The sequence below is a fragment of the Danio rerio genome, chromosome 3 (assembly GCF_049306965.1).
Source record: "Danio rerio strain Tuebingen ecotype United States chromosome 3, GRCz12tu, whole genome shotgun sequence".
NCBI classification, from domain to species: domain Eukaryota; kingdom Metazoa; phylum Chordata; class Actinopteri; order Cypriniformes; family Danionidae; genus Danio; species Danio rerio.
Window position 1 is genome coordinate 4,656,215 of NC_133178.1, and position 21,063 is coordinate 4,677,277.

A 21,063-nucleotide genomic window follows, 5' to 3' on the forward strand; every position below is an offset into this window, starting at 1 on the left:
TGAAAAGAAAAAGTAGATACTTTTGAGTGTGTAACAGAAAAGTGTGCAGGCTTTGGTACATGAAACATCATCCTACCTTACTGGAGAAGCAGCAGCAGGTTCATCTTTCATGCAGAGTAATCTCCTCAGGTGTTTGGACAATTCTGAAGAAGTTAATGTCCAAACAGGTCTTTAAAGGAGTTCACACTGTTGTTGCAGATGGAATAAAACACAGAAAACATGATTTAACAAACTTCCAGTTGGCTAGATAATAATTAACAGTCATTTAAACAACTTTACTGAAGCATCTCTGCTTGATTGTTGGTCTCTTGAAGTCCGCCATGTAGTTTGTTTACACTTTAACGTTACCTCAGAGTTTGTAGTTGTAATGTTCAACGCGCAATATTAGGGGTTAGAGTTTAGACGGTACACTCTTTTCAACACAGTACGGTTTGGGACATACTTGTTGTATTTTTGAATACTATTTAGGACGGATAGTGTGTAAATTGGGACGCAGCAACAGTATTTTTAGCTCTAGAATTTTTCTGTCGTTGATGATCTTGCACACAAAATGCACCTTTGCTGACATCTAGTGGCGAAACTTAGTAATTGACTAAACATATTACTGCTGCAAGATAACAAAATTATTTTAAAACAGATAAAAAAACAATTAAATATAGCTACAAAGAGCAATTATCAGGGTTTAAGCGATCAAAAAATACCATTAAAATGCCATTTCAGGCCAGTCGCAAACAGTAAAAGAGTTGTTTGGTATTGTAGTTATTATTTAATGTTGTAAGTTTTGTTGCAGCTTTATTTTATAATCTATCAAATTAATTATTTCCCTAAAAATTCTACAAATATTAACTCATAATGACAACATAAAAGGTGTTGATTTATGCAGAAGTTTTCTGAACATTTAATAAACGTGATGAAATAATTTGTGTCCCCTCAGTTTACTCAAAACTGAAAATTCTTTCTGTCATTAATAACTCTCGTCATTTAAACCTTTAGAACACACATTTAGATACTTTATGTTATGAAAAAGCATTTAAATTGTAAAAAACATTGTGAGATCTAGTCCCCGCAGAATTCTTTGCTTCCTGGGTATAGTGCGCAAGTGGATTTGCCGCGGACCAACCTCTCACAGATAGGCTGAATTATCAGTTTTTTAAATATGTAATTTAGGCTATACTGCTATTTGTAGGCCTATTTTAATGACTAAAATACAGAATATCGATAGAATATTGATTTTAAATTGAGTTGTTGCTCATAGCCCTAAAAATGAAAGTGTAACCTGAACAAAAGTTATTACAATAGGCTAAATAAATAAATAAAATTAAAAGTAGGCCTAATGGCTTATGGTGGATTTTTTTTTACAAATGCCAACCAGACAATTTCACGAAAAAAAAAATACTTGTAGCTGCTGAGCCTTGTAGATAAGTTTGAATTATTTAATGTTTAGGCGGTGAATAAGTGAATACCATTATTGTCCAATAGAAGCCAGTAGTGAAACAACAGAGATTTGAAGCTAACAAAAGCATAGGATTGATTTTAATGTAATTAAATCTTTGCCCTGTTGTTATGCAGGTTGTTGTTTTTTTTTTATGTCTGATCTGATACAGCCGCTGGATTCACCACCATTGAACAGATAGCGCGTGTGCAGGATTCCTTACTAGCAGGAACATTCCATTTGGCATGTCTTCAATTTCATCTGACAGAAAAGTGCTAGAGATCTTAAGTTTTTCTGTTGAAAAACACTGGAAGGAAAACAAGGAAGAAAAGTTGTTTTTGATTATGGTTAAATAGCTATACATGTATTGAGTTAAGTGAATCAGTGTTTAGTACTTAAATCCTATCACTCCTTCTTGGAAAAAAATCCTCGACTACTGCTCTTTACAGGGTAAGAGCGTGTGTTACATACAAAACAAACTGACCACACCGGAAGAGTTGTCCATATGGAGATAGATAGGCGAGGCAAACATATTCATTACAAAGCATTACAGTGTTGTTTCATGGTATTTATTTGGTGCTGTGCAAAGAACTGGAAGTATAATCCCTTATTTGTCAGTATTATGTTCATGTTAATAACATTAGTGTGAACGGTACAAAAGGGTTTTGGCATCATATTGCCTCTCTACTGTTCAATTCACCTACAAACTGAGTCTAAGGGTGTACTCACACTATGTACAGTTGCCTTGAACCAAGCCAAACCACGCTTGTCGCCCCTCCCTTCTCCTCCGACGGCCCGCACTCACATTACAATCGGACCTGGGCAAACTTACATCATAGATGATGCGCTGTCCAGTAAGCGCTCTTGCTCAGCACAGTGGACATTTCTTTAGTTATATCGTTTAAATCGTTTAATATATGCTGACACACGGTGTCAAATATTTAGCCGAACAGATCAGCCACTTTTGACGCTCATAAACAATCATAAAGCTCTCTTGCTGCAGATATTAGGAGGTTTGCTGAAGGTGCAGCTGTCGTGCAGTGAGGGGTTTGCGTCTTTAACCACTTAAACTCTGCTGCTATTTAGGGATTTCCGCCTGGATTTTGCCTACCCAAATTTAAAAGCTTCCCAAATCCACATGCAGAGGTGTAAATGCAAAAATTTGGTATCATTTTAAAGAAAACCATTTGAATTTTCATAAAACACTATTAAAAGTGTTTAAAATAACTGTATATGTTGTCTGCGCTTTTTGTATTTTTTTTTTTTTATAAACTCAAATTTGAAAGTGTACCTTTTAGGTTCTGTGTGGTCTAGGGTGCTGTAATTAATGTTGGTGGTTCCCGCACATGTCTGTAATCATAGGAAAAAAGAAAAATTTCTCCACCATAATCTATGCAATAGTTATTGTATTCCAACTGATGAGAGGTGCTGTACAAGCCACAGGGAGCGATCATTGTTTTCATATTTCACTATTCTTTTGTTTGATCAAACATAATTAATTGTGTTTGGACCACGTCAGACATATAAAAGGATTACTTATGCACATCACCTCAAAAACAGAGGAGAATGGCCCTGAAGCACACAGCATAAGGTAAGAGATGACCGCTGTCTGTGCTATCTGGGGCTGCTTATTGATCATGAATGTATTGTTTACATTTCTGTGCCACGGAAACATCACGATTCATTCAACAACTGTTTAATATGTGAATATAATTCAGTAAAAAGAACACTAGAAGCGTATGAGCACTGACAAGAGCTTTCATTTGAGCTATAACTTGTACATGTGTCATATATGAACCATATGAAAATGAACCAATGTTAAATACCCAGCTCGGGTATCCAAAATACTGTGTATTTAAGTGTAAATAACTTTTATACAGTAGAATAAAAACCAAAGTGATGCATATGTGCATGAAATATAGATTCTACACTTTCAAACGAAACCACTTACGGGGGTCTGGTGCAATGCTAGCCCTTTAAATCTGAAAGCGAATGTCGATGATATCACTGAACCGCAGAGTTTAAGTAGTTAATAAACTACAGCAGTTTGTGTTCATTAAACAGTAAGAATGATTAATAAATCCATATGAAACAGACCCTTAAAAGTCATGTCTCGTCTTCAGTTTTGGGCTCAGGTGCGTTCTGTACTCACACTACAAGCGAGTGTGAACTGTGCTCAGGCACACCTTTCAACCGGGCCAGCTTGGCCCTAACATGATGGAGCATGTTTTTGCGGTTTCACAAAAATGTTCACTGAAGCATGTATTTCCATTGAGCCTGTTGCTTTTGTTATTTTGCACAGCCCCAGTATAGAGATCAAGATCTCTTGTTTTACTATCATCCAGAGCAAAGCACAAAACAAGCCCTTCCTAACATCTAATTCAGTGAAGAGTGAAAAAAAAAACTGTAAAAACTGGGTGTCATTGAGAAAAGTCACACTCTTTATACTGGATCATTTAGCAAACCCTCAGACCCTGATAGTTCATTTGTCTCGGCAAGAGTGGAATTGTCCATCCTGAAATTGTGCCCAAGTCCACCCCTAAGTGTTAATAGGTTAACTGGTGGGCAAAGGATTACAGTATAAAGCAAATATCTCCAGCATGAGGAAACTGCAGGTACATTCAATCATCTGTCTCACACAGTTTACACCTCTTCCTTCAGGTAAAAGCTCTTTGCAATGCAGGATGAAAAACAGGTTTATTTGAGTGTGCTATCTAATTTTATTTTAAAAAAGCTTCACTACTGTTAGTGCTCTTGGACCAGTTAAATGCAGAGCTCAACTCAGAGTTTAGGTCACAATACATGGCCACATGTCATGACTTTCCTTCACAAACAAATAATTTACCAAAAGTAAATGACTAGTTTAATTATCTTATTGTCCTCTTAAAGATTACTATTGTGACACACATTCATACATTAATTTTCTTTCCCGCTTTGTCCCTTTATTAATCCGGGGACGCCACAGCGGAATGAACCGCCAACTTATCCAACATATGTTTTTACACAGTGGATTCCCTTCCAGCTGCAACCCATCTCTGGGAAACATCCATACACTGTCATTCACACATCACACTACGGACAATTTAGCCTACCCAATTCACCTGTACCGCATGTCTTTGGACTGTGGGGGAAACCGGAGCACCCGGAGGAAAACCACACCAACACGATGAGAACATGCAAACTCCACACAGAAAACACCAACTGACCTAGCCAAGGCTCAAACCAGCGATCTTGCTGTGAGGTGAGAGCACTACACACTACACCACCGTGCTGCCCTGTTACACTTGTAATACACTTAAAATATGTTTTTGTTTACAAATTTAGTCAAGTTAGTTTAAACTTACACGGAGACATACATGGATGTTAGTGCACTTCACTACATGAAGGTATACTTAAATATGTACTTTAATATAACTCAAATACGCTTCATAAGAAGATACTATATAAGGTGTTGAAGATCTAGGCATGAAAACATTTTTCCCCTCAGGCCATACACACCTTAAATTCAAACACAGCAATATTACGTTTGTTTGTTTGGCTCATAACCAATGCAGTGCTGTTACAATTTTTATGTTTTCTGTCATTTCAAAAAGCCACTAATGAAATAAATATGTTTATCTAGATTTATATACACTTTTATTTTTTTCTCAGTCTTGCTCATTTAAATGTCTTTTCTCTCCTCTCATGTCTATTTTCTGAAAATCACAGCACATTCCTGAAGTGTTATGCAAATAAATCTGTAAAGCACTTCACACGCAGACTTCATTCGGGCTGTCTATCCGCTGAACACAATTATATTAATTGTTATATATTATATTATTATATTGTCATTTAGAGTATTTTGTCTGTTTAGAAAAAACACTATGCATCAGAAAATAACTAACATATTCAATAAGTGTCATTGGAAACAATTTTTTAAATTAAATTCAGAATATGACTTGGTGTTGATGTTGTGTGAGTTTTCTAGCAGGAAAGATCAGAGCAAGTTCGTGTGAAATGTAATCTGAAAAATATCTCGTCTGACCTGTTTTAACAAACCAAAGGTGATCAACAACTCCACCCTGTCACCAAACTCACACAAGAGATTGATTTCCTTCTCCTGTCTGTCGAGCTTTCACTTTGTCTCAGGGGAAAACTGATCGAAGGAGAACAACCAGAAACTTTTTCAAGAAGGATTTTGGAGAAATTTGTTTTAGTTTACACAACTTTGTCATTTTTGCTGTGGTTAATTTGTGAAATCATCGTCTAGAGAGTCAGCAGTGAAGATGGATTCAGCATCAGCAGAAGATCTTACTTGTCCAGTGTGTCAAGAAATCTTCAAGGATCCTTTTGTTTTAACATGTAAACACAAATACTGTACAGAGTGTCTTCAATCATTCTGGATAAATACAGAAAGTAAGAGGTGTCCTTTGTGCAGAAGAAAGTCCTCACATGACATTCCTCCATATATCAGTGAAAATTGCATTTTACACAGTGAGGATGTCCAGCTCTTCTGTGTGGATGACCAACAGTATGTGTGTTTAGCGTGTGTTAACTCTGAAGAACACAAAAAACACACATTCAGACCCATCAGAGGATTCATTTCATCACTTAAGGTAAGTCAGACATCTTGTTTCATATTTAAGGAAATATTAATAGTAATAAACACAGATATTATATAATTTCTGTTATTTTGTCTGGATCTATATCACATTTGTAAGGACCAATCATGGCTAGACTAAACACTTCAAATGCACAATATGGAGGCTAAGACACTCAGACTTCTGTTCACAGCTAGTGTCTAGATCAGTGGTTCTCAAACTTTTTTCACCAAGTAACCACCTCAGAAAAAAATTGTCTCTCCAAGTACCACCAAAATGAGCAGTATTGAAATATAGTAGCGTAGAAGGCCCAGTAAAGCAGCTACAACTCTGCACAGTTAAGAAACAACGTGGCAGATTACCTCAGAAATATAGGTTATATGTCATATATGGCATATTATATACATCGTTTTTTTTAAATTTTGAAACAAGTATAGCATGTACATGATATATTTCATTCCTCCGCGTATCACTAGAAGGAAGCCTGCGTACCACTAGTGGTACACGTACCACAGTTTGAGAACCACTGGTCTAGATTATAATATTTAAAAGACTGTCATTCGCCAGCATTGATAAGTTAATTTGTCACTGATATCTGTCATAATATTTGACCAGAAGGGGGACAATGATGGCTATTTTACCTTCTTTTATGGTTCTATTATTCTCTTCAATTTATTTCAAACACACAGACTAGAAAATGCGTGGTTCATGTAAAAAAAATTGTGAATTTTACCTATTTTAGCTGGAAAATCTTGCATTAAAGTACTTTTGTTCATTATCCCTAAAGGAGACAAAAGAGAGATTTTCATCTGAGTCTGAGGACATCTGCAGTTTGCATGATCAGAAACTCACACTTTACTGTGTGGTGGATGAACAACTTGTGTGTTTAGCGTGTGTTATCTCTGAAAAACACACCAATCACACAATCAAACCCATTGGTGAAGTTGCTTCATCACGTAAGGTAAGTCAGACATCTTGTTTCATATGTTAAAGAAACATCAACAGTAAAAAAAAAATTTGACAAGCTTCATTTCACATTAGTAAGATGAACATGACCAGCTTAAACAATTAAAAACTACACGTTGTGGAGGCAAAGAAACTGGCATGGAGACTTTAGAGCACAGCTAGCCGTACACTTTAAAACCTCAAAAGTTAAGGAAACTTGATCAGTTTATTTGAGAAAACTGATACCTTAAACCGTTTAAGTTTGAAAAGTATAAATCCTGTAAAGTTACTCCATTTGTGTTGAAGTTATTATAATGATTAAGTGTTGATTGAGTAGAATTACTGAAGAAACACAAAACTTCACCTGGCTTTAGTAACAGGCTTAAATTAAATCAACTAAAGTGCAACACATTCAGTCACTCAAAGTCTCAGCAGATCAGTAAACAACTCAAAAACAGGATCAGCAGCTTTTGTCATTACTGATATGCTTGAATTTGTCTCTGTCACACTTCTACAAAACACCTTAGCACTGCAGTATGAAGCATGTCACCATATCACTGTCTTTCGGATGAGACGTTAAACCGAGGTCCTGAGTCTCTGTGGTCATTAAAAATCCCATGGCACTTCTCGTAAAGAGTAGGGGTGTAACCCCGGTGTCCTGGCCAAATTCCCTCTTAGCCCTTAAACATCACAGCCTCCCAATCATCCCCATCCACAGAATTGGCTCTATCACTGTCTCTCCACTCCACCTATAGCTGGTGTGTGGTGAGCGCACTGGCGCCGTTGTCCTGTGACTGCCGTCACATCATCCAAGTGGATGATGCACACCGGTGATGGTATGGAGAGACCCCCCCCCCATGATAGTGAAGCGCTTTGGGTGCATAGCCGTACACAATAAATGGGCTATATAAATACACACATTACATTGTTGAGATTTATATACTGATTCTTGATGTCTGTATGTTTAAAGTGGTTCATACGTAAAGTGGTACCACCAAAAGATGATTATTGGTATTATCAGTAAAGTGAAAGCATTACCACAATATCAATATAATCTGAAGACACTGATCAGTGCATTGAACTACTACATCAGGGGTCACCAAACGAGTTCCTGGTGGGCCGGTGTCCTGCAGCGTTTGAGACGAGTCTGGATGCAGATTGGTTTCAGTTGCAAGCTGAGGTGCATGCAATGCTTTTAATTAAATCTCTGCTGAAGTTTTGAGAGATTTAATGTGTTGCATTTTAGTTGATTTTATTTAAGTCTGTGATTGAATCAGTTTTGTGTTTTTCTTTAACACCATCTCTTCTTTTTGCTGTAGGTGTTTTATCCTTGTCTTTTTTTTCAATTCCAGGAGAAACTGAAAACAGAAATGAAGACATTAGAAGAGAATCGCAAACACAAAGAAAACATTAAAAGAGAGTTTGAGGAATCAGCTAAACACATAAAGGTAAGCAATCTGAACATCTCAACAGGCATGATGATGTTAAGTATGGTATTAAGTACATCCAGGAGGTTATCACGGAAAAAAGCCCAACAGTCATATCGGCGGCCAACATAAAGTGCAGCACTGTTGTATAAGACTAAAGGCCTTTATTTTGCAAAAACAACCATTATGGAGGTACTTGATCCTGCTTATTAATTCTTTATAATAATATCCTGCTTATTAATTCTTTAATTAAATGCAAAGCTGACAGAAACAACAACAGCTGATGGGGAATATACTAATTAAAACAGTTAAAAACTGCAGCATGACAGACAGCAGATACAGCAGATAAGAATGTGGATGTAAATATATGGATTTGAACATATTTGTAAAGGATGGATGCTTACAGTGGGCGTGGCCAGCAGGGGAGAAGGAGGGGAGCGAACTACTGTTGTCAGTCGGTTCACAAAATGAGACCCAAACCATGAGACGCATGATTTCATAGTTTACAAAGTTACAATGCAAAGAAATAAACGGTAATTTAATGTCCTGCTACATTTGTCATTCGTAATTTCATTCAGATAACCACAATTTATATCATTATAAAGATAATCGAGTTCATGTAAACACTATAAATGAGGACTTCTCCCTCAATCCCCAGGTCTGAATGCAGACTCAGTGCAGCGGGTCTCTTGCCCTGTCTATTTTAACCATTAACCCTGTTGGTAATCTGGTGGATTTAGGCAAACACAGCAGCATGACAATGTGTCTAAATGTGAATGAACTCCTCATAAAAGACAACTTCCGCCATTCTCCAATTTTCGTACTGCTCCCCTGACAAAAACGCTTGCTGCACACAAACAGCTTTGCTGTATCGGCCCAGACAGAATTGCGGAGAAAAACAAGCAACAAACCCCATAGATCATGGAAACAAACACATACGACCCTTCATGAACAGTTAAATACTGTGTGCCGTGGGTCTGTGTCTCACAGCTTGGCACTGGCAGATCTGTGTATTGCCTTCGGAAAGCACGTGCTCTCATGAATAATTAAGCAGCTGGCTCTTCTCATAGGATAAGAAAATTCTGCTATGAATAATAATCAGAAACCGACTCGTCAGTTTTGCAGTTTTGCGGCAAGAGACCCGCTGCACTGAGTCTGCATTCAGACCTGGGGATTGAGGGGATTGATCTGCCCCAAAAATCATTTTAAACCCGGAAGCTGACAAAAGCTCAAAATGATCCAGTTTTCCCCATAATTAAAGCTGACAGGTGCTAACGTTGTCTGATGCTCAACACACACAAATCTGTTACCATCTCAAAAGCACTCGAGGGTTTCTTGAACCTTTAAAGACAGAATGGTCAGACAGGCTGTAGAAAAATAGATACAAACAGAATCATTAGGGTAATCCAGAAGTATGCGGATGGTCAGTACAAGTGGCAAAACAACATTAACGAGAAAACAAGGCAAAGAGTCTAAAACACGGCTAGACACAGCAAGACAAGAAAAGGATTCATGGTGTTACGATAACAAGACTGAGCACTGTGTTTGTGCAAGGGTGGTGTATAAGTAGTCCAGGATATCAGTCCATGATGAGTTACCAGCTGTGTGTGTGTAGTCATTGGGAATCTGAAACCGATGTGTACGAGATGCATGCTGGAAGCTGTAGTTCGTTAAAGTGGCAGAATTGTAGTCCGGGTGATAATGCATGTTTTCCAGAAATCTGCAAAGCCTAGATCAGTGGCTTTCAAGCTGTGAAATGCAGTGGTACGCGGGCTTTCTTCTAGTGGTACGAGTAGAAATTAAATATGTCATATGTACATGCTACATATATTTCAAAATTTCTAAAAAATGATTTATGTATGATTAGAATGACATATAGCCTATATTTATGAGGTCCAGGCAACATTTCCTGATGTTGATGAATTGGCTACTATATGCTAATACTTTACATTTAAGTACAGCTTAAATGTAAATACTTTTTAAGAACAGTAATCTACCATTTTTAACTTTTAAAAGCACATTTTAATTAAAATGTTGACATTTTAAGTTTTTGTTTGTTTGTTTTTTTACCTGTAAGCACAGTAAAGTGTATGTTCAGACTTTATAAAGTTTAAAGTGGCTGACAATGATATTCTTAATAATAGGAATTAATCTGCCATGTTTTTGAACTGCAGATCTGTAGCTGCTATATTGGGCCTACTACAGTACTGTATTTCAATACTGCTTATAGTGGTAATTGGAGAGACATTTTTTTTTCCTGAGGTGGTACTTGATGAAAAAAGTTTGAGAACCACTGGCCTAGATCAATGGTGATCTTGATGAAATTCACTGAGAGTCAGTCTTTTAAGAGTCTTTAGAAAAAAAAACTATTGGATATGGATTAATTAATCATTCATACTGTTCAATGAACACAAACTGTCGTAGATTATTAAAGATACAAACCCCTCACTGCACAACAGCTACACCTTCAGCAAACCTCCTAATTCCTGCAGCACGAGGACTTTATGATTGTTTATGAGCGTCAAAATTGGCAGATCTGTTCGCCGAAATATTTGACAGTGTGTCACTGCATATCAAACGACATAACTAAAGAAATCTCCACTGTGCTGAGTGAGAACGCTTCTAACTGAACAGCGCATCATCCATGATGTAAGCGTGCCCAGGCCTGAATGTATAGTGAGTGTGGGCCGTTGGGGGAGACGGGAGAAGGGACAAGCGTGCTTTGGCTCCGTTCAAGGCAAATGCTCAGAGACTCACAACACTGCAACAGGGCGTCTTGCTTACTCGATTCCAATGACCCATCTCGCACCTTCCCTTAAATCAGTGGTGTCCAAAGTCGGCTCCTGGAGGGCTGGTGTCCTGTTGACTTTAGCTCCAACTTGCTTCAACACACCTGCCTGGAAGTTTCTAGTATACCTAGTAAGAGCTTGATTAGCTGGTTCAGGTGTGTTTGATTAGGGTTGGAGCTAAACTCTCCAGGACACCGGCCCTCCAGGACAGAGTGTGGACACCATTGCCCTTAAATACTCAACTCAGAACAAACAGCCATAAATTCAAGATAACAAATGCTTCCTTGCCTGGTAGTGAGTTTGAGGTGTCAACCATTTGCTCGTAGGTGGAGCATCTGGCAAGGATATTATCAAAGCCGAAACTCAGATCAACATATACAAGTGAAATATTACAGGGAAATTAAGACCATTTTACCAATCACACAGATACATTTAAAATGATACCAAACATGAGTTTGGTATCTACAAGATCAACACCACATTAAAAACTTGAACATTTTATATGAAATGCGAGTGATCTGCTCTGATGGAGAAAGTAAAATAACAGGGCTCAGGGTGAAAGGAGAGGAGTGAGCTTTCCTGCATTCCCACCTGGTGAGGTGTAGAGCCAATTGTCTCTGTGTTTCCAGCCCATGCTTATATTGTCAAAGACATCAAAGAATCTGTGGTATCTCAAATCTCAAATACAGTCAGGAAGGGGGGCTTAGGGTTATAGGAATATTGTATTTTGTATTGTTTTGTGCATATTTATAGCGCATTGACTGTGTAAGGCCAAACATATAAAGCTCTTCACAATCATGAGGGGGCGTCTCTCCACACCACCACCAGTGTGCAGCTTCCACTTGGATAATGTGACGGCAGCCACAGGACAACAGCGCCAGTGCGCTCACCACACACCAGCTATAGGTGGAGTGAAGAGACAGTGATAGAGCCAATTTAGTGGATGGGGATGATTGGGAGGCCATGATGGGTAAGGGCTGAGGGGGAATTTAGCCAGGACACCGGGGTTACACTCCTACTCTTTACGAGAAGTGCCATGTGTTTTTAAATGACCACAGAGAGTCAGGACCTCGGTTTAACGTCTCATTTGAAAAATGGCGACCACTGACAGTGTAGTGTCCCCTTTACTTTACTGGGGCATCAGGACTCATACAGACCGCAGGTTGAGTGCTGGCCTCTCTAATACCACTTCCAACAGCAACCTAGTTTCCCCATGTGGTCTCCCATCCAGGTACTGATCAGGCTCAGCCCTGCTTAGCTTCTGTGAGTAACCGGTCTTGGGCTGCAGGGTAATAAGGCTGTGGCGCAGGGTGAATAGAACAGTTAAACAGATCAGAAAGTTTATTGATTTAGCGCCTGACAGTTCTCGTGGTATCACCTCGTCAAATTTTTACAAAAGTCCTCAGGTTTTGATATTACGGAGCCTTACACTGCAGCAACATCACGTAGTGACCTGAACAATATTCTGCAAGAGTGGCTCAATCCCACTATCAAAGAGAATCAAGAAACATTTTTATTAATTTCATCGTTTTTGTAAATGACAAAAACATTTACATCACATTACATTTTTGTCTTCTTTTAAATGTCTGATGTAAATGTTTGACGTTATGTGAGCTGCTGTAATCATGTTTGTTGATTTAGCATCAATGTTGTTTCATTTAAAGGTTAAGGCTGAACACACACACAAACAGATTGAACATCAGTTTGAGACGCTTCGCCAGAAACTTGAAGAGGAAAAACAAGCAGTGATCGCTGCACTGAGGGAGGAAGAGGAGAAGATGACGAAGAAGACAGTGGAGGAGATCGAGAGTCAAATTTCAACTATTACAGATGCAATCAAAGACACAGAGGAGATGCTGAAAGCCAGTGATGACTGCTTACTGAAGGTCTGATTCCAGATGAGTGATTTGATTGATTGATTGATTGATTGATTGATTGATTGATTGATTGATTGATTGAGCTCTTGATGATCAGTTGTCTGTTTCTTCTGCAGGAGGCTGATGTCTTAATGGAAAGGTGAGTGTCTGCTGGTGTCTCTGCTCTCTCTGCTCCTGAAGCTAAAGCCACTGCAGTTCTGACTCCTGAATGTTCTTCCAGAGTCCAGATCTCACAGCCGGATCCAGAACCGCCATCTGCAGCTTCAATAAACGTGTCACAGTACTTGAGGAACCTGATGACCAACATCAAAAAAAAGATGGAGACAACGATTAATGACGTTTTCCAGGACAGTAAGTCTACAGAACTTCTCAGATCTTGACTGTACTGTTTTCATGATGCTAAACTGCTGGATTATTTTAGTCATCAATGAGTGAAAAATTATTTATTTCTGGTGTATGATTAATGTCATCAACCTAGGGGTGGACGATATGGCAAAAATTTATATCTCGAGATCTTTCTTAATTTTGTTTGATACGATATAATTCCGATATTGATATGGACAAAATTAAAAAGCCAGGAAAAACTGCCAAAAACACAGACAATGAATGTCTGTACCTACAAATGTTTGCAAACTGAATTTGCAAACTTTTCAATACCTCCAGGCTCTTATAACTTTTTTTTTAAATAAAAAAAAAGTACAAAAATGTATTAATTAATGAATGTTCACTTTTTATTTGTATTTAGCCTTTACAAACAGATGAGTATATTCATACTTCTGGTTGCTTTCATCTTGAGCGTCCTTTAAGGGTTAAATCTGTTTTATAATAATGAAAGTATGTTATATATGAGCAATATCACACAAGTAGCAGTGCGATATGGCTGTATATCGGCACTGGTTGGGGCACTAAGGCACTTGGCCTGCAGCCTCATGCCAACGCACACCTCCCACCAGTGCCGATATACAGCCATATCGCACTGCTACTCGTGTGATATTGCTCATATATAACATACTTTCATTATTATAACAGAATTAATACCTCTATTAATCACATTCTTTCTATTTCATTAGCTTTGCAAAATTCCTGATAAACATGTTTGCAAATTTTATTTTGTAAATTTGCTCGAGTGCTATACCAGCATGCAGTGAGTTTGTGTGTGTTAATTTGGGTGTATACAAGGATCAAGTTTATATATATATTTATACATAATTATTAGGCCCCTATTGATTTTTTTTTCTTTTTTAAATATTTCTCAAATGATGTTTAACATCATTTCAAGCAATGAAATTTTCACAGTATGTCTGATAATATTTTGTCTTCTGGAGAAAGTCTTATTTGTTTTATTTTGGCTAGAATAAAAGCAGTTTTTAATTTTTTTAAACCCATTTTAAGGTCAAAATTATTAGCCGTATATATTCTTATATATTTTTTCTCGATAATCTACAGAACAAATCATCGTTATACAATAACTTGCCTAATTCCCCTAACCTGCCTAGTTACCCTAATTACCCTAGTTAAGCCTTTAAATGTCACTTTAAGCTGTATAGAAGTGTCTTGAAGAATATCTCGTCTAATATTATTTACTGTCATCATGGCAAAGAGAAAATAAATCAGTTATTAGAGATGAGTTATTAAAACTATTATGTTTAGAAATGTGTTGAAAAAATCTGCTCTCTGTTAAACTGAAATTGGGGGACAAAATAAACAGGGGGGGGAATAATTCTGACTTCAACTGTATATTAAAAGAAGTGCATATAATTCATTTATTATGAGCACAACAGTTTAACATACTGTATAAAATTAAGAACAGTACATTCTGATTTCATGCTAACTTTAAGAGTTTTAAAGACATGAACATTCATAACCATCTTGGTATGTATTGTGAGGTATTCTTTCATCATATCTTTGCAAGGTTGAACAAATGAACATCAGATTAAAGCAGTTGTTGATTGTGTCTCTTCAGCTCCTGTGCTTTTGGATTCAAAAACAGCTCATTCGGATCTCGTAGTGTCTGATGATCAGACCAGTGTGAAGAGAGAGAAAGCACAGCTGGGATGAAAGACAGTAAATTCTGGACTATTGGAGTAACTACAGAAGCAAACCACAGGAAGGGAGGTGATGTCTTTAAGTCTGACTGCTGGAGTGTTCACTATCATAGATATAGTATGACCACATGGGCTAGATTTTCTGTTTATTAAAATCTTGAGAGTGTGCGAGTTGAACTGGACTATGACAGAGGAACAGTGTGTTTCTCTGATCCTTTTTAAATAACACGCCTCTACACACATTCTCAAACACCTCCACTGAGACTGTCTTTCCTTTCTTCCATACTCTTGACTCTCTGAAGATCTTGAGATTGAGTGATGAGTAAATGTAGTTCTGGATCTTTAAGTTTTAATGTTTCCATTATTTTATCCACAAGACATGAGTTAGGCTGACACTGACATTCACATACTGCTGTTAAACAACAAATCAGTGATTTTTTTATATATATTTGTTGATTTTATATTCGGTATGTCCTGACGACGCTTGCCTTTAAACGTCCTTTTATTCCGTTTTACATTTGAACAGCTAAATTAATTTTAAATGAAAAACATTTTCTCTGTACAGGGCTCAACAGTGCAACCATTTCGCTCGCATTTGCAACTTAAAACAGGCATGTGCGAACTGGGAAATTTATTTAGACGCACATGTGCTATTTTTTTTTTAAATAAGCTTAATTGATGATTTTTATTCACTCGGCCACAGTAAAACGACATACTCTTCACACTAACCTAAGGTGTATTATGTTGGAAATCTATTGTGACTGTAGCACATGCGGACGCTCTCAGCAACAGCACGTTTTTACCGGTTTATTTAATTCACGTTAAGCGATCTTTACATTGTTTTGTATACATTGCTAAGCAGGCATGTCCACACATAGAGCTTAACTTGTGAAGTGCACATGCCCTTTTCAGTCTTGGATAGAGAGTGCCCTTCCAAAAGGAACTGAAGTGCCCCCGCTCTTCAGCTCGCGATCGCCTCAACCTCCCCTCACCCTGTACTTGAGTTTGTAGTTGTGTCTTTCTTTAAATTGTCATACTTTTCCCATGTGGGCAGTAGGGTGGAATCTATGCAATATATTATGCAAATAAAATTAATTTTGATAAATAAAATTATTCTTAAGTCATATTATTTTATGTGGCATGGAGAAAAGGCGTTTCAATGTAGCTACTGCAAGTATATTTATTATAAAGATATGTACAATATATATTATTATTATAAAATAATTATAAAATTATAAAATACTACTTAAGCTGTTATACAGTAAAATAAAACCTACTGTACTTAAATAACTGATACTGCTTTGCTTTTGAAGATCTCTTCGTGTGCATTTATTAAGCAAAACACTATATCTTATACATTTTTCACTGCGTTCCTGAATTTCTTTAACGTGCTCCTAATTTAAGGCCCGTGCACACGATACGTTTTTTGCTCGCGTTTTCCGTCAACGTTTAACGCCTTGTGACTAAATAAAGGGCGTCAATGTGATCTTGCACACCAACGTGCAAAATGTCAGGCGCAAAAGTGTCTTTTTAAAAGAAACGCCTCATTATTTTTTTTTTATTGTAGTATTTACAAACATAGTACAATAGAATACATCTCACAACAGTTATGAACATAATAAAAATAAATAAAATAAAATGAAATAAATTCTTTCAGTTATACAATGTATAAACATGCCAGGGGTAGAAAAAAGAATAGGTAAGATAATGATAATTATATAAAAAAACTTATTCAATCAAATGAAATTTACATAATGCCTCATATGTTTTTTTAGCTTTTTTGTTTTTTATGTTACATAATGAAGTACCATATTGTTTAATCTCCTTTATAAAATAAACACAATTTGGCTTAGCTTTGGCCCATTTCTTGACATGGATATGGTATTTTCCAAGTAATATTATTAGTTGTATAAGAAAACATGTTTTGGAGTCAATTCCATCTTGTACAAAAGCAAGTATGACATAAAGAAACGCCTCATGCTCGTTTTTTAGTTTTTTAGTCTCCGCCAATCAGGTCGGCACTTTTCTTCACTTGCACGGAGCTGCTAAAGTTACAGTAAACAGCACTTGAAGGCGCTCAAGCGCAAAACTGTCAATGTGAGCGCACATTAAAGAAAATGCCCAGAGGCGATATAAACGTGTATTGATGTGATTTTTGTGATTTTAATGATTGTACTGAAGGGCAGATGAGCTTTGTAAACCACTGAATCAATGAATTTTGTTGTGGGATTATTGATTAAGCCTCAGAACTGATTTTTTTTTTTACTCTTCTTGTCTTCTTTTAAATGCCAGTGTCATTTATGTCTATTTTATTTCTTCTTTTTTTTGCAGAAATTTTGTACAGCACATTGGTTGACTACTGTTGTTTTATTGTTTTTTTTTTATTATTATTACATGTTGTGTCTGCAGCTTCTGACGAAAATAATTTCAAATAATATCACAGATGAGCCACTGCGCACACACTCACCGGCCATTTTATTAGGTACAACTTACTAGTACCGGGTTGGACCCTTTTTGCTTTCAGAACTGCCTTAGTCCTTTATGGCATAGATTCAACAAGGTACTGGATACATTCCTCAGAGATTTTGCTCCATATTGACATGATAGCATCACACAGTTGCTGCAGATTTGTTGGCTGCACTTCCATGATGCCAATCTGCCGTTCCACCACATCCTAAAGGTGCTCTATTGCATTCTGATATGGTGACTGTGGAGACCATTTGAGTACAGGGAACTCATTGTCATGTTCAAAAAACCAGTCTGATTAGGCTGTGGTGTTGACATGATGCTCAATTGGTACTAATGAGCCCAAAGTGTGCCAAGAAAATCTCCCCCACACCATTACACCACCACCACCAGCCTGAACCGTTGATACAAGGCAGGATGAACTCATGCTTTCATATTGTTGAGGTCAAATTCTGACCCGACCATCTGAATGTGGCAGCAGAAATGGAGACTCAGAGCAGGCAACGTTTCTTCAATCCTCTATTGTCCAGTTTTGGTGAGCCTGTGTGAATTGTAGCCTCAGTTTCCTGTTCTTAGCTGACAGGAGCGGCACCCGGTGTGATCTTCTGCTGCTGTAGCCCATCCGCCTCAAGGTTGGACGTGTTGTGTGTTCAGAGATGCTCTTCTGCAGACCTCTGTTGTAGCGAGTGCTTATTTGAGTTACTGTTGCCTTTCTATCAGCTGGAACCAGTCAGGCCATTCTCCTTTGGCATCAACAAGGCATTTGCACCCACAGAACTGCCGCTCACTGGATGTTTCCCCTTTTTCAGACCATTCTCTGTAAACCCTAGAGATGGTTGTGCGTGAAAATGCCAGTAGATCAGCAGTTTCTGAAATACTCAGACCAGCCCGTCTGGCAGCAACAACCATGCCACATTCAAAGTCACTTAAATCCCCTTTCCTCCCCATTCTGATGCTCGCTTTGAACTGCAGCAGATTGTCTTAACTATGTCTACATGCCTAAATGCATTAAGTTGCTGCCATGTGATTCGCTGATTAGAAATTTGCATTAACGAGCAGTTGGACAGGTGTACCTAATAAAGTGGCTGGTAAGTGTATATGTTCAACTTTATTATAATTTTTTAAACCGTTTTGTACAGTGGCCAAGAGAGAGCTTAATGCACTACAATTTAAGAAAACATGCAATTACAAGCAAATTAAGAAAGGACCTTCATCTGTTTGACAGCATACGTGTTGCAAAAAAAAACACAAAAACATTAAGAAAATGCTGCAAATTCTCACAACGGAAATGTTTCAAGGGGACCCAAAAACATGACGCATATGGCTGGGATTTGTTTATTGTTGCTTGTTTTTGGACATTGTTTCTTCTTTCTTTTAACTTGTTAGTGACCCAATTCTATGTTGAAATGAGTGAAACTAGTTTGATTACTCTTTGAATTAACTTCATTTCCTAATCATTTACTTTTGTGTGTTTGGAAAATTCCATAAAGAGTAAATTTACAATATACCAACATTTGAATCAACAGAATCATCATAAATAAACAACATTTACAACACAAGTTGCAGTTCATTTCGAATAATTGTCTTTACAGCATTTAGCAGTTTTACAGCATAAATGCAATGAACAATTTTAATTATGCTGCTCTAATTTTATTTGTTAATCTGCAAAATGTCTTTCCAGTAGGCATTTTGAAACGTTAATCTCTAAAAACCAATAGCTAAGAATAATAGAAAATTCAGGAATTTGACATTTTCTAGTTGCTCATGTCTTTCAGTTTAAGGCTACAATTATATTTTGAAATGGTTAAAGGCATTAAAAATGACTCCATCGTTTCCTAATACTTTCTTAAAGACTCATGCTGCGTCACAATTCACATACTACATCCGTGTGAAGAAAAAGTAGAAGGTTTTGAGCGTGTAACAGAATAGTATGCAAGCTTTGGTACGTTACATGACACATCATTCACATCAATTTCATATTGAATGGCCTACCTTACTGGAGAAGCAGCGTCAGGTTCATCTTTCATGCAGAGAAATCTTCCCAGGAGTTTGGATAATTCCGGAGTTAATGTCCAAACAGGTATTTAAAGGTTACACTGTTGTTACAGATGAAATATAACACAGAAAACATGATTTAAGTTACCGATTTTCCAGTTGGCTAGATAATAATTAACAGTCATTCAAACAACTTTACCTTAGCATCTCTGCTTGACGGTTGGTCTCGTGCGTCCGCCATGTCTGTAGTTTGTTTACACTTTACCTCAGAGTTTGTAGTTCTAATGGTCACGCTTAATGTATTGCTGTGGGTAATATTATCGGGTAGAGTACGGACGGTTCTACAATCCATGAAACGATACTATTTTTAACACACTACTGCAAAGGTGTCAAACTCAGTTCCAAAAGGGCCGCAGCTCTGCACAGTTTAGTTCCAACCCTAATTAAACACACCTGATCAAACTAATTGAGTCCTTCAGGCTTGTTTTAAACCTACAGGTAAGTGTGTTGGAGCAGGGTTGGAACTAAACTGTGCAGGGCTTCGGCCCTCCAGGAATTGAGTTTCACACCCCTGCACTACGGTTTGGCACTAAATATATTTTCGAATACTGTTTAGGACGGATAGTATAGGAATTGGGACGCAGCAACCGTATTTTTTTACCACTGGAGTTTTTCTGTGTCGTTGATGATCTTGCATACAGAATGCATCTTTGCTGACATCTAGTGACAAAACTGAGTAATTGACTAAACATAACGATTTTTAAAAGATAAAAACAAGCTACAGACAGCATTTATCAGGGTTCAAGCGATTTTATTTAATATGTGTTTTGTAAAACTGTAGTATTAAGCCTTTGGTGAGTAAACTACTAAACTACCAATAAATAAATAAATAATTTCAGGCCTGTCACAGGCAGTAAAATAGTTGTTTAGTTCAGTAGTCATTAGTTAATGTTGGATGTTTTGTTACAGCTTTATTTCTTAATCCACTAAATTTATTTTTTTCCCTCAACATTTAGCAAATAATAACCTTATATTGACAACATGAAAGACGTTTATTCTGAAGTGTTCTGAACATTTATTAAACGTAATAAAAAACTTTAAAAGGCAAATTTTGCTGTTTTGTGGCACTCACCTGTGGTCTGTTCAGCTGATTGGACATGAATTGGAAAGACTCGCACCAGTACTAGTACTGACCTTAACAAATTTCTTTAAATTGATTCTAAAAAGCTTGTATAAACTAAGTTAATCAGGTTTCAACTTAATATTTAATGTTATGATTAAATATAAATAAAAAACGTTGTCATGACTTATTGATCATATAATATTTATTTATTTATTTATTTTTTTAGGGATTTACTGCATGGCAAGCTGGTTAGCTTTTAATGTTCTGAGAGCTATACATGACAACTACATTCTTATTAGGTAAGACTCATTACTTGAGTACCGTAAATCAGTCCAATTGCATGAATACTACTATAGTAATTTACAGTAAATAATAGTTTAGTTC

The 21,063-nt window shown here is 37.2% G+C and overlaps 1 protein-coding gene, 1 long non-coding RNA gene and 1 pseudogene across 3 annotated transcripts in view; 2 read left to right on the forward strand and 1 right to left on the reverse strand.

Moving 5' to 3' along the window:
- LOC141381111 (zinc-binding protein A33-like) overlaps window positions 1–21,063 on the forward strand; it is a 397,850-nt gene that overhangs the window by 56,407 nt on the left and 320,380 nt on the right. The gene's annotated exons all lie outside the window — the stretch shown is intronic.
- LOC141381110 (tripartite motif-containing protein 60-like) lies at window positions 5,538–15,436 on the forward strand (annotated as a pseudogene). Its single transcript, XR_012400731.1, has 7 exons — window positions 5,538–6,027; window positions 6,800–6,973; window positions 8,310–8,405; window positions 12,838–13,059; window positions 13,167–13,189; window positions 13,271–13,401; window positions 15,014–15,436. The product of XR_012400731.1 is annotated as a tripartite motif-containing protein 60-like (transcript).
- On the reverse strand, window positions 8,532–20,249 carry LOC141381112 (uncharacterized). The gene is made up of 3 exons (XR_012400734.1): window positions 19,756–20,249; window positions 19,554–19,657; window positions 8,532–13,343 (listed from the first exon to the last, which is right to left on the reverse strand). It is a non-coding gene; the product is annotated as an uncharacterized lncRNA (long non-coding RNA).